The 14014-nt window shown below is 50.3% G+C and overlaps 1 pseudogene; it reads left to right on the top strand.

The window, feature by feature from the left end:
* The first annotated feature begins 13289 nt into the window (after positions 1-13289).
* Positions 13290-13408, top strand: LOC123595681 (annotated as a pseudogene).
* Positions 13409-14014: the final 606 nt, after the last annotated feature.

The following is a 14014-nucleotide window of genomic DNA, read 5'->3' as shown; positions in this document are numbered from 1 at the left end:
TATATCAGACAAACTAGACTTTCAATCAAAGGCTGTAACAAGAGATGAAGAAGGGCATTTTATAATAATTACAGGGCCTATCCATCAGGAAGAGCTAACAATTATAAATGTCTATGCGCCGAATACAGGAGCCCCCAAATATAGAAAACAATTCCTCATAAACATGAGCAACCTTATTGATAAGAATGTGGTCATTGCAGGGGACTTTAACACTCCACTTACAGAAATGGATAGATCATCTAGACACACGGTCAATAAAGAAACAAGGGCCCTGAACGATACATTGGATCAGATGGACTTGACACATCTATTTAGAACTCTGCATCCCAAAGCAACAGAATATACTTTCTTCTCGAGTGCACATGGAACTTTCTCCAAGATACGTCATATACTGGGTCACAAAACAGCCCTTCATAAGTATACAAGAATTGAAATTGTACCATGCATGCTGTCAGACCACAAGGCTATGAAGCTTGAAATGAACCACAGGAAAAAGTCTGGAAAACCTCCCAAAGCATGGAGGTTAAAGAACACCCTACTAAAGAATGAGTGGGTCGACCAGGCAATTGGAGAAGAAATTGACAAATATACGGAAACAAACGAAAAAGAAAATACAACAATCCAAACGCTTTGGGATGCAGCGAAGGCAGTCCTGAGAGGAAAATACGTTGCGATCCAGGCCTATCTCCAGAAACAAGAGAAATCCCAAATACAAAATCTAACAGCACACCTAAAGGAAATAGAAGCAGAACAGCAAAGGCAGCCTAAACCCAGCAGAAGAGGAGAAATAAGAAAGATCAGAGCAGAAATAAACAATACAGAATCTAAAAAAAACTGTAGAGCAGATCAACGAAACCAAGAGTTGGTTTTTTGAAAAGATAAACAAAATTGACAAACCTCTAGCCAGGCTTCTCACAAAGAAAAGGGAGATGACCCAAATAGATAAAATCATGAATGAAAATGGAATTATTACAACCAATCCCTCAGAGATACAAACAATTCTCAGGGAATACTATGAAAACTTATATGCCAACACATTGGACAACCTAGAACAAATGGACAAATTCCTAAACACGCACACTCTTCCAAAACTCAATCAGGAGGAAAGAGAAAGCTTGAGCAGACCCATCACCAGCGAAGAAATTGAATCGGTTATCAAAAATCTCCCAACAAATAAGAGTCCAGGACCAGATGGCTTCCCAGGGGAGTTCTACCAGACGTTTAAAGCAGAGATAATACCTATCCTTCTCAAGCTATGCCAAGAAATAGAAAGGGAAGGAAAACTTCCAGACTCATTCTATGAAGCCAGTATTACTTTGATTCCTAAACCAGACAGAGACCCAGTAAAAAAAGAGAGCTACAGGCCAATATCCCTGATGAAGATGGATGCAAGAATTCTCAATAAGATACTAGCAAATCGAATTCAACAGCATATAAAAAGAATTACCCACCATGATTAAGTGGGATTCATTCCTGGGATGCAGGGCTGGTTCAACATTCGCAAATCAATCAACGTGATACATCACAGTAAGGAAAGAAAAGATAAGAACCATATGAGCCTGTCAATCGATGCAGAAAAGGCCTTTGACAAAATTCAGCACCCTTTCCTAATAAAAACCCTGGAGAAAGTCGGGATAGAAGGAACATACTTAAAGATCATAAAAGCCATTTATGAAAAGCCCACAGCTAACATCATCCTCAATGGGGAAAAACTGAGAGCTTTTTCCCTGAGATCGGGAACGCGACGGGGATGCCCACTCTCAACGCTGTTGTTTAACATAGTGTTGGAAGTTCTAGCATCAGCAATCAGACAACAAAAGGAAATCAAAGGCATCCAAATTGGCAAAGATGAAGTCAAGCTTTCCCTTTTTGCAGATGACATGATACTATACATGGAAAATCTGATAGACTCCCCCAAAAGTCTGCTAGGACTGATACCTGAATTCGGCAAAGTTGCAGGATGCAAAATCAATGTACAGAAATCAGTTGCATTCTTATACACTAACAATGAAGCAACGGAAAGACAAATAAAGAAGCTGATCCCATTCACAATTGCACCAAGAAGCATAAAATACCTAGGAATAACTCTAACCAAAGATGTAAAAGATCTGTATGCTGAAAACTATAGAAAGCTTATGAAGGTAATTGAAGAAGATATGAAGAAATGGAAAGACATTCCGTGCTCATGGATTGGAAGAATAAATATTGTCAAAGTGTCAATACTACCCAAAGCTATCTACACATTCAATGCAATCCCAATGAAAATTGCAGCAGCATTCTTCTCGAAACTAGAACAAGCAATCCTAAAATTCATATGGAACCACAAAAGGCCCCGAATGGCCAAAGTAATTTTGAAGAAGAAGACCAGAGCAGGAGGCATCACAATCCCAGACTTTAGCCTCAACTACAAAGCTGTCATCATGAAGACAGCATGGTACTGGCACAAAAACAGACACATAGACCAATGGGATAGAAAAGAAACCCCAGAACTAGACCCACAGATGTATGGCCAACTCATCTTTGACAAAGCAGGGAAGAACATCCAATGGAAAAAAGACAGTCTCTTTAACAAATGGTGCTGGGAGAACTGGACAGCAACATGCAGAAGGTTGAAACTAGACCACTTTCTCACACCATTCACAAAAATAAACTCAAAATGGATAAAGGACCTGAATGTGAGACAGGAAACCATCAAAACCCTAGAGGAGAAAGCAGGAAAAGACCTCTCTGACCTCAGCCGTAGCTATCTCTTACTCGACACATCCCCAAAGGTGAGGGAATGAAAAGCAAAAATGAATTACTGGGGCCTTATGAAGATAAAAAGCTTCTGCACAGCAAAGGAAACAACCAACAAAACTAAAAGGCAAACAACGGAATGGGAAAAGATATTTGCAAATGACATATCGGACAAAGGGCTAGTATCCAAAATCTATAAAGCGCTCACCAAACTCCACACCCAAAAAACAAATAACCCAGTGAACAAATGGGCAGAAAACATGAACAGACACTTCTCTAAAGAAGACATCCGGATGGCCAACAGGCACATGTAAAGATGCTCAACGTCGCTCCTCATCAGGGAAATACAAATCAAAACCACACTCAGATATCACCTCACGCCAGTCAGAGTGGCCAAAATGAACAAATCAAGAGACTATAGATGCTGGAGAGGATGTGGAGAAACGGGAACTCTCTTGCACTGTTGGTGGGAATGCAAATTGGTGCAGCCACTCTGGAAAACAGTGTGGAGGTTCCTCAAAAAATTAAAAATACACCTACCCTAGGACCCAGCAATAGCACTGCTAGGAATTTACCCAAGGGATACAGGAGTACTGATGCATAGGGGCACTTGTACCCCAATGTTTATAGCAGCACTCTCAACAATAGCCAAATGATGGAAAGAGCCTAAATGTCCATCAACTGATGAATGGATAAAGAAATTGTGGTTTATATACACAATGGAGTACTACCTGGCAATGAGAAAGAATGAAATATGGCCCTTTGTAGCAACATGGATGGAACTGGAGAGTGTGATGCTAAGTGAAATAAGCCATACAGAGAAAGACAGATACCATATGGTTTCACTCTTAGGTGGATCCTGAGAAACTTAAGAGAAACCCATGGGGGACAGGAAGAAAAAAAAAAAAAAAAAAAAAGGAGGTTAGAGTGGGAGAGAGCCAAAGCATAAGAGCCTCTTAAAAACTGAGAACAAACGGGGTTGATGGGGGGTGGGAGGGAGGGGAGGGTGGGTGATGGGTAATGAGGAGGGCACCTTTTGGGATGAGCACTGGGTGTTGTATGGAAAGCAATTTGACAATAAATTTCATATGTTGAAAAAAATAAATAAACATAAAAAATTCCACAACATCATGCCGGTCCTTCCCCCTGAGGACACAACGACCCCAGGCCCTTATCTGAAAACCCAACTCCTTACGGGGTAGGTTCTGTCCCAACACCAGCTGCCCGGTGCCTCACCTGGCTCCGCTTCCGCTTCCATCGCTCACAACAAAGCCAAGCTCCTCCTTGACCCCAGCCTTTGGCCTCGGAGTCAGACTGCTGGGAGAGTGCTCGGTCAGCCTCAGCTCCCCAGCGACCTCTCCGGAAAAGGCCCTTCCGGAAGCACAGTGCACAAGTAAGCGACATTTCCTCCTAACCCCTTCGCTCGTCCAGATACACTCTTCTCAGATGTGCCTCCACCACCGTCTCCGAGGAGCACAGCAGCCAGAGCCTGGCGACCACAATGGGGCAGAGTCACAAAAGGGCTCAACAAGGGTGGGTGGTTGTGTCTCTGCAGATGATTCGGGTGCACCAACACAGAAGCCCTTTTTGGGGGGGCTACCCTGTACGCTTGAGGGGCATCCCGCCCCCAGCCTGCTTCAGATTCTGGCTCTCCCTCTGTCTGCCCCTCCCCTGGCCACACTCTCTGTCTCTCTAAATAGTAAATAAACATTACGAAAATTAGAAAACAAACCACACCGATCAAACACTCCCAGAATAACTGTCACTTAAGCGATCCACTTCATCTCGTTGCCCTGCCATAGCCAGCCCGTCATCACAAAGCCTGCCCTGGGCAGGCACCTGACAGGGGAGGAGGGCGGCCATGGCAGTGGGGGATAGGGAGCTGGGAGGCTGACACCATCACCACCCCATGGACGCTGGCTGAGCGTGGGCAAACTGGATGGTCATTTTAGAAGAACGACGGGTACTAGGCAAGGACTACTGGGTTTCGTTTTCTCCTGTAACAAATGCTGATGACCAAAATGTTTACTACGACTTCTCAGTCTTCCCTGGCTTGCTCTTATACATGTGAGTAGCCTGTTAATCAACACATCATGAACTAGGAAAGATGAGTTCAATTTGAAGCATGTTTGAAGGCATCAAGGAGACCCCGAGGCAGTCACCACTGGAAGGACTGAGACCCCAACAAAAGGGAAGCCCGCTGAGCCAACTCTAATGTTCAGAGTCCTCTCTCTCCCTCAAGACATGTGAGGATTCTGAATTTCCTCAGGGATTGGAGGCAATATACCAACGAGCTGCAAAGGAAACCTAACAGAAAGGCCAGCAGAAAGTCGCAGCTAACCGAGCTCTGGACAGCACAGGGAGGCACAGAAAATGAGCCCGGCACTCGGCAAGCACTGCCTGAGAAGCTGACCCTTCCATCATGTCATTGTGCTGTGGACAAAATAACTGGGCTTTGGGACCTACCATCAAGAACGGGTCCTCGGAAACACTCCAGGCCTCCAAATGGAGAGCCTGGAGGTCTACACGGGAGTGGGGGACAGCGTGAGCCCAGCTCACACTGCACCTTACAAAGACTGAGCCCCAGTCTCAACTCACTCACGCCTGAGTGGGCCCAATAACCGCCGCACTCGGGGTGTGTGGGATGAAATGCTGAAGGAATACAACCACACGAAGAGCCTCTATGCTTCTCCATACAGTCCAGCAGAAAAATAAAAACAAAGAAGAAATGAAAAGACAAGATAAGACAAGACAAAAAAAAGACAGAAAAGAAAAGAAAAAAGAAGAAAAAAGGAAAGAAAAGAAAAGAAAAGAAAAAAATGAAAAGGAAACGAAATGAAGGGAAAGGAAAGGCAAGGAAATGAAAGGAAACGAAAGGAAAGGAAAGGAAGGGAAAGGCAAGGCAAGGCAAGGCAAGGCAAGGCAAGGCAAGGCCAGGAAATGAAAGGAATGCCTGGGTGGCTCAGTCGGGGAAGCATCCCACTTTGGTTCATGTCATGATCTGACGCTTTATAGTTTGAGTCCCGCATCGGGCTCTGTGGTGACAGTGAAGAGCCTGGAGCCTGCTTTGGATTCTGTGTCTCCCACTTTGTCTCCCCCTCCCCTGCTCAAGTTTTGTCTCTCTCTCTCTCTCTCTCTCTCTCAAAAGTAAATAATATTAACAAAAAAATTCTTTTAATAAGAAAAGGAAAGAAACAAACAAGCAAACAAAAAAAGAGAGGCACCTGGATAGCTCAGTCTACTCGTTTAAGTGACCAACACTTGGTTTCGGCTCACGATTGTGAGTTTGAGCCCTGTGTTGGGCTCTCTACTGACAGAAAAGAGCCTCTCCTCAACAGTGTCTCTCTCTCCCCCGTCCTCTACCCCCACCCCTGCTCTCACTTTCTTTCTCCCTCAAAATAAATAGATAAACATAAAAAAAACAACAGGTTTTACATCATAACGACCCAAAGAAGAAAGAAGAGAAACAGACCAAGAGGAGACACATAGACTGGAGTTATTGGATGCAAAAGTCAACTGTCCAAAAACCATTCTTGACAAATGGGAAATTTTCAGAGACTCAAAACAGATTCTCAAACTGCAAATTATCAGAGCTAAACTTAAGATCTCCAGGTGCCTGGGTGGCTCAGTTGGTTAAGCATCTGACTTCAGCTCAGGTCATGATCTCGTGATTCGGGAGTTTGAGCCCCGCGTTGGGCTCTGTGCTGACAGTGCAGAGCCTAGAGCCTGCTTCGGCATCTGTGTCTCCCTCTCTCTCTGTTCTTCCCTTGCTCCCAGTCTGTCTAGCTCTCTAACATAATTAAAAGACTAAAAAATCTTGTCAATGGCATTAAGAACTCAGTCTGTGGGTTTCACATCAGACTAGACACAGGTGAATAGACTCAGTGAACTGAAAGATAGGTAGGTAAAAATATATCTAGACCATACACAGAGAAAACGTCCAGAAAATACAGAAGCCCAAAAGACACAGAAGATATGGTACAAAGGTCCAATAGGAACCCACAAAGTAGAGGAAACACAGAATGGGTAGTACCACTTCGCTACAAAGATAAGAATCAAAACTGATAAAAGAACCATGAGAGTGACTCCACAAAGAACACCCGAGGCAAAAAGATGTTAACAGTCACGAGAGGACAAAGATACCGCCTTCCATGGGACAACAACAACAACACTACCAGCTGACTCTTCAAGAAAAGCAAATGAAGCCAGATGATGGATTGGCATGTATGAAAGGTGAACTAAAATAGCCACCAACCTGGAAGTCTTTACCTAACAGAAACATTCTTCACAGTGAAGGCAAAGTAAAGATGTTTTTCAGGCAAAACAGAAGCAAAAACAAAAATAAAAACAGAAACAACAAACAAAAACAACACACACACACACACACACACACAAACCATGACGACACATCAACTACAGACACAAACTAAAATCAATATTAAAGCAGCTTGTTGCAGAAAAGAAATGTAGTCTCTGAAAGAAATATGAAAAAACAAGGCTTGCAGAACAACGTCACAACAGAAAGGGTAACTATGAGAACAAACCTTCACAAGCATTAAGTGCACGAAACAATGACAACAACGCCAAAATCCATCTAAGACTTAAAAATATGAGCCAACAAAAGGTGAAGAGGAGTTCAGTGTGGTTCAAGTGTCAAAGAAAAGAGCAGGGGCGCCTGGGTAGCTCAGTCAGTTGAGTGTCCGACTTTGGCTCAGGTCGCGATCTCACGGTTTGTGAGTTGGAGACCCGCGTCAGACTCTGTGCTGATGACTCAGAGCCTGGAGCCTGCTTCAGCTTCTGTGTCTCCCTTTCTGCTCTGCCCCTCACCCGATTGTATTATGTCTCTCTCAAAATACAAATAAATCTTAAAGCAAAGAAAAGACAAAAGGAGAGAGCAGTGTCTGGGAAGCAGTACAAGTCCTGAATCAGGCAGGGGTCAGTTTAAAATGCACCTGCCTCTAGAAATAGATATATTCCAACTACCTAACAGATCAGTGTACAATTAAAAACTCCCTCCTACTTCTAAAGGAAGGCTAGAGACCAAAAGAACACAGAACAGCTGGGACAAAGAAGAATAAAGATCTTGCCCTAAGCCAATGCCAATGCCAACGCCAATGCCACGCTTCTACACGGTGTTGTTCTGAAAATGTACGTATTTTTTGCATGAAAGGTATGAGTACGTTAATCTGTACTAATTTATTGTCTTTAAGTGGATGCATCACATCTGAGATGCTCGGATTTGGCTTGGTTTCCTTAATGTTTGTTTTTGAGAGAGAGACACAGGGCACGTGAGGGGAGGGGAAGAGGGAGATGGACACAGAGAATCTGACACAAGTCCAGGCTGGCAGCTGGCAGCACAGAGCCCCACATGGGGCTCTAAACCATCAACTGTGAGATCGCCACCTGAGCCAGAGTCGGACCCTTAACACAGAGAGCCACCCAGGCGCCCGCTTCAATTCTCGGTTCAACCTCACCACAGTAGAGATCAAGAGACACAACCCCCACACTCGAAGGCTCTCTGGGGCCCTCAATAATCCCCTGATGTCCAAGTGTCCCGACACCACCGAGTCTGAGAAACACTGACCCAGGGAACAAAGGACACTCTCCCCTTCTTCTCATCAACTTCCCAATTTCTATAGGGTTTCCCCAGCTCACCAAACTCTCTAGGGCCTGGCCCACAGGACGCAAGGGCCTAAGGCGGCCTTTGTTCGTGGCAGCCGCCTCGGGGGACAGAACGTGTGCAGCCTGTGCGGGGTCAGGGGACGGACAAGGCGGGAAGGTCTCCGACAGCCTCTGCGAGGGCGGGCGGCACACTCCTCCTTACACGACAGCCGCGGCTGAGGCGGGCACCCGGAGAACCTCCCAGAAGCCACTACCGGCAGGGAGAAGGGCCCTTACCGCCTGCCGAGCGGTTAAGCCAGCACTGCCACGGGAGGCGCCCCCCCCCACACCCCACCGCCACAGAGCGGCCACCACGACTCCCGGGAGCCTGCGGGCGTCCACACGGACAGGCCGGCCTTCCTCCCGAGGGGGGCCAAACGCTGTCCCCCAAGTGAGCAGAACCAGGGCGCCCCGAACCACCCGGCCTCTCACGGCTGGCACTGCGGCCTCTGCGGGAGTCCGAGCGGCGCCGGGTCCACCAGAACTCACCTGCCTCGAACGGGACGGTCTTGGGAGAAACAGGGGCCCCAGGGCGACATCCTCGTAGGTGGAAGACTTCTAGCAAGGGAGAAGCCGGAGGCTCAGAAGAGCACCGCCCTCGCCCTCCACAGCGCATGCGGGCTCCCGCCGCCTTCAAGAACCTGCCGGCCTCCCGCCCACCTCTCCGCCTGGCAAATGCTCTGTGGCGCCAGCACCAACGGAACCCACTGCGTCAGGGAGGAAAGACTACCGGGTGGGACGCTGCACCGGCAGAGAATCCTCAACACGCACCCGCCCAGACGCACTGGGTTACAACGTCAGAGGCGAACCCGATCTCAGCTGCGGACCTTGGGCGATGGACACACATCAGCACAGGTTTGGGGCTGTGACAAAGGCCTCGCCCTGGTGGGGGTTTCGGATACCTGCTCAGGGGAGAGGCTGGGCCTCAGTAAGGGCAGGTATGTGTGTGAAATCTCTGGAGCTTCCTGTCACATTTGCTGAAACTGCTCTAGAAAAGTAGCCAAGAAGCCAAAACCACCCCCAAAAATATGCATGGGCGGGCCTCCGTGCAATCATAACCCAAGTCTGTGCTCTTGCCAAGCCCCTCCCCCACCCCCCTCCTCGGCCACCGACGGGGGCTCGGGAGCCTGTAAGAGCCCCGATGCCGTTGATGGGCCACGTTTGGGCCAGCTTCGGGACACCCTGGGCTACGTTGCAGCCTCGCTGCTCCTGATTGTCCATGTTTCCCAAAGCGCAAACCCCCCCACCCCTTGTCGCTTTTGGAGGACACACTGTGTCCCAGCAAAGCAGCAGTGCTGACTGCCCGCCCACAGGCACACTCTGATCCGTGTGAGGTGGCATCTCAGTGTGGTTTTGATTCGTAGTCCCCTGATGAGGAGTGACTTTGAGCATCTTTTCTTTTTTCTTGTATTCCATATAATTTATCATCAAATTGGTTTCCATTCAACACCCAGTGCTCATCCCCACAGGTGCCCTCCTCAATGGCCATCACCCACTTTCCCCTCTCCCCCACTCCCCATCAACCCTCAGTTCGTTCTCAGTATTTAAGAGTCCCTTATGGTATGCCTCCTTCCCTCTCCGCAACTCGTTTCCCCCTTTCCCCTCCCCTCTGGTCTCCTGTGAAGTTTCTCAGGATCCACGTATGCATGAAAACATATGGTATCTGTCTTTCTCTGCCTGACTCATTTCACTTGGCAGAACACCCTGCACTTCCTTCCACGTTGCTACAAATGGCCAGATCTCATCTTTTCTCATTGCCAAGTAGTATTCCATTGTATATAGAAACCTCATCTTCCGTATCCATTTGTCCATCGACGGGCATTTAGGCTCTTTCCAGCATGTGGCTATTGTTGAAAACGCTGCTATAAACATTGGGGTACGAGTCCCCTGTGCATCAGCACTCCTGAATCCCCTGAATTCTAGCAGTGCTATTGCTGCGTCATAGGGTAGATCTATTTTTAACGTAGTGAGGAACCTCCACACTGTTTCCAGAGCGGCTGCACCAGTTTTTCTTCCCACCAACAATGCAAGAGGCTTCCTGTTTCTCCTATCCTCTTCAGCATCTGTTTTGTCCTGATTTGTTCATTTCTGCCACTCTGACCGATGTGAAGTGGAATCTCAGTGTGGTTTAGGTTTGTATTTCTCTGATGAGGAGTGACGCTGAGTATCTTGTCATATGTCTCTTGGTCATCTGGATGTCTTCTTTCGAAAAGTACCTATTCGTGTCTTGTGCCCATTTCATCACCCGATTATTTGTTTTCAGGTGTGGCGTTTGGTGAGTTCTTTATAGGTGTTTGGATACTAGCCCTGTGTCTGATACGTCAATTGCAAATACCTTTTCCCATTTCATCTGTTGTCTTTTTGTTTTGTTGCTTGTTTCCTTTGCAGTGCAGAGGGTGTTTATCTTGATAGGGTCCCAATAGTTCATTTTCGCTTTTAATTCCCTCGCCTCTGGAGACGTGTCACGTAAGAAATTGCCACAGCTGAGGTCGGAGAGGTTCCGTCCTGCTTTCTCCTCTCGGGTTTTAAAGGTTTCGTGTCTCACATTCAGGTCCTTTCTCCACTTTGAGTCCATTTTTGTGTATGCTGTAAGAAAGTGATCTAGTTTCATTCTTCTGCATGTTGCTGTCCAGTTCTCCCAGCACCAGTGGTTAAAGAGTCTGGTTTTTCTCCATTGGATACTCTTTCGTGCTTTGTGGAAGATTAGTGGGCCGGGCCATACATTTGTGGGTCTGAATCTGGGTTCTCTGTTCTGTTCCATTATCCTATGTGTCTGTTTGTGTGCCCATACACACTGTCTTGATGATAACAGGTTTGTAGCAGAGGCTACATTCTGGGACTGTGATGCCTCCTGCTTTGGTTTTCTTGTTGAATATTACTTTGTATATTCGGGGTCTTTTGTGCTTCCATACACATGTTAACATTATTTGTTCTAGCTTTGAAAAGAATGGTGGCACAATTATGATGGGGATTGCATTGAAGGTGTTTGCCTTTCTCTTGACTGCAAATGGCACCATGTACCTACTACGGTCAGTTTCTGTGTGCAAAATGATACGTTTTATCTTGTTAGAGTAGGTTTTCCGGATAGGAAATGCTCTAATAGCCTACTATCTGCGTATATTTCATGCACTCCTGGCCTGGGGGCTCCGGGGTGGGTTTGCACCAGGTGAGGCAGACCGGAGGGAAGGGCCTGGTGGCTGGCTGCGCTGGCCCTAGGGCTGGGGAGGAGGCCCTGAGAACCTGGTGGGGCGGGCCCGGAAGGCAGGAGCGGCCTGATGCCCCAAGCTGGCTCCACCGACTTCCCAGTGAGCGGCCCAGCGTGGTGTGGTGCGGGGCTGCGAGGTGCCTTGCGGTGCGGTTCAGGATGGAAGCGGAGGCGGGCGTGGGGCCAAGCCGGGAGCAGCCTGCAAGAGTCCCGGGTTTGGAGAACGCCCGGGCTTGCGCCACAGCGCGTTGCCAGGGTCCTCTTGTGCGGCCTCTGCCATCCGCCCGGGCCCGGGGCCCGCTCGGAGGGCGGCAGCAGGGTGGCAGGCAGGCTGGCAGGCAGGCAGGCAGGCAGGCGCGTGCATGGGTGAAACGTGGCACCCGCTTGGCTTGGGACGCGTGGAGCAAGCTCTTGAAGCGCCCAGCGGCAGCCACTGGCCTCTTAGGCCTTAGTGGCCTGAACGCGCCCGACCCTGTCTTCTCTGGGAAGCTAAGCAGGGTCGGGCCTGGTTAGCACTTGGATGGGAGACGGCCTGGGAATACCGGGTGCTGTAGGCTTTTGCCTTTTAAGCCTTTGGCCTCCTTCCCCTCTCCTTTGGCGCCCGCGGCCCCTCCCCCCTCCCTGCCTGTGTCCCTGTCTCCCCAGGGAGGGCCGCTGCTGGGGCCAAACACACCCCAGCCACTGCTCCCTCAGAGCCTCCCGGGCCAGCAAGGCTGCTGTGCCTGGTTGGCCCCGCCCCGCCTCGCCGCCCCCCCCACCCCCAAGCCCGCACACCCCATGGCACTTGAAAGGGGCGCGCACCCAACTCCGGGTACCCGGCCAAATCCCACTGCAGCCACTGGAAGCCACAGCCCAGCTTTGCACCTTTCCTGACACACCACCCAAACCAGCACCCGCTCCGGGGGAGGGGGGGGTGGTGGTGCGGTGTGGGCGGAACCGGAGGCTGGCCCCTGGGGGCTGGAGGGTGGGGGCTGGGTGGGTGGATACAAGACCCTAGGAGCGGGCTGGAGGGGCAGCGCGACCCCAGACTCCGCATCCGCCACAGGCCTGGGCTCCCTGGGTCCTGGACCTCTTCCCTCCCTCGAGCCCTCATCCCCAGGTCCCCTGGCATTTCAGGAGGCCCAGCTAGGGCAGCGGACTCGGGGCTGGTGGTGTTGTCTGGGGGCGCTGGGGGCTCCGGGGTGGGTTTGCACCAGGTGGGGCGGGCGGTAGGGAAAGGCCGGGGGCGGGGGGAGCGTGGGGTGCTGGTTGCGCTTGCCCTGGGGCTGGGGAGGAGGCGCTGAGAACCCAGTGGTGGGGGCCCGGAAGGCACGGCCCGCCAGGTGCCCCACGCTGGCTTCCACCCTCTTCCCAGTGAGCGGCCCGACGTGGTGCCGTGCCGTGCCGTGCCGTGCGGTGCGGTGCGGTGCGGTGCGGTGCCGGTTGGAAGCGGAGGCGGGCGTGGGGCCAAGCCGGGAGCAGCCTTCAAGAATCCCGGGATCGGTGAAGGCCGGGGCTTGGGCCACAGCGCGTTGCCAGGGTCCTCTGGCGCCGCCTCCGCCACCCGCCCGCGCGCGCGGCGGAGGGCGGCGGCAGCCAGGCAAGCAGGCAGGCAGGCAGGAAGGCGCGTGCATGGGTGAAGCGCGGCAGCCGCTGGGCTTGGGACGCGTGGAGCAGGCTCTTGAGGCGCCCAGCGGCAGCCGCTGGAGTCTAAGGCCATACCACCCTGAACGCGCCAGATCTCTTCTGATCTAGGAAGCTAAGCAGGGTCGGGCCTGGTTAGTACTTGGATGGGAGACCGCCTGGGAATACCGGGTGCTGTAGGCTTTTGCCTCTTGCCCTGTGCCTTTTTCTTTTGCCTCTGACCTCCTTGACCTCTCTTAGGCGCCCGCCGCCCCTCCCCCCTCCCTCCGTGTGTCCCTCTCTCCCCGGGGAGCGCGGCTCCTGGGGCCAAACACACCCCAGCCACTGCTCCCTCAGCCCCTCAGGGATCCTCAAAGCGGCCTGGCCTGGCCTGGCCTGGCCTGGCCCCGCCTGGCCCCGCCCCGCCCCCCCAGCCCTCAACCCCAGGGCACTTGACAAGGAGCATGCTCCCAGCTCCCCGCACCAGGCCAAATCCCACTGCACCATCTGGAAGCCACGCCCCAGCTGTGCACCTTTCCTGACACACCACCCACACCGGCACCCCACCCGCACGGAGGGGTCTGACTGTCTTTAATTGCATGTCACTTATAAATGTAGACAAAATAATTTAATAAATATATAAATTTAATAAATATAAATATATATATGAAAAAATTCACCCTTGGGGTACCTGGGTGGCTCAGTCAGTTAAGCACCCAACTTCAGCTCAGGTCATGATCTCATGGTTCCTGAATCTGAGCCCTAAATCAGGCTGTGCATGGACAGTGTGGAGCCTGCTTGGGATTCCTT

The sequence above is a fragment of the Leopardus geoffroyi genome, assembly GCF_018350155.1.
Source record: "Leopardus geoffroyi isolate Oge1 chromosome D3 unlocalized genomic scaffold, O.geoffroyi_Oge1_pat1.0 chrD3_random_Un_scaffold_43, whole genome shotgun sequence".
Lineage (NCBI taxonomy): Eukaryota > Metazoa > Chordata > Mammalia > Carnivora > Felidae > Leopardus > Leopardus geoffroyi.
This window is presented reverse-complemented; position numbering and strand designations above follow the sequence as displayed.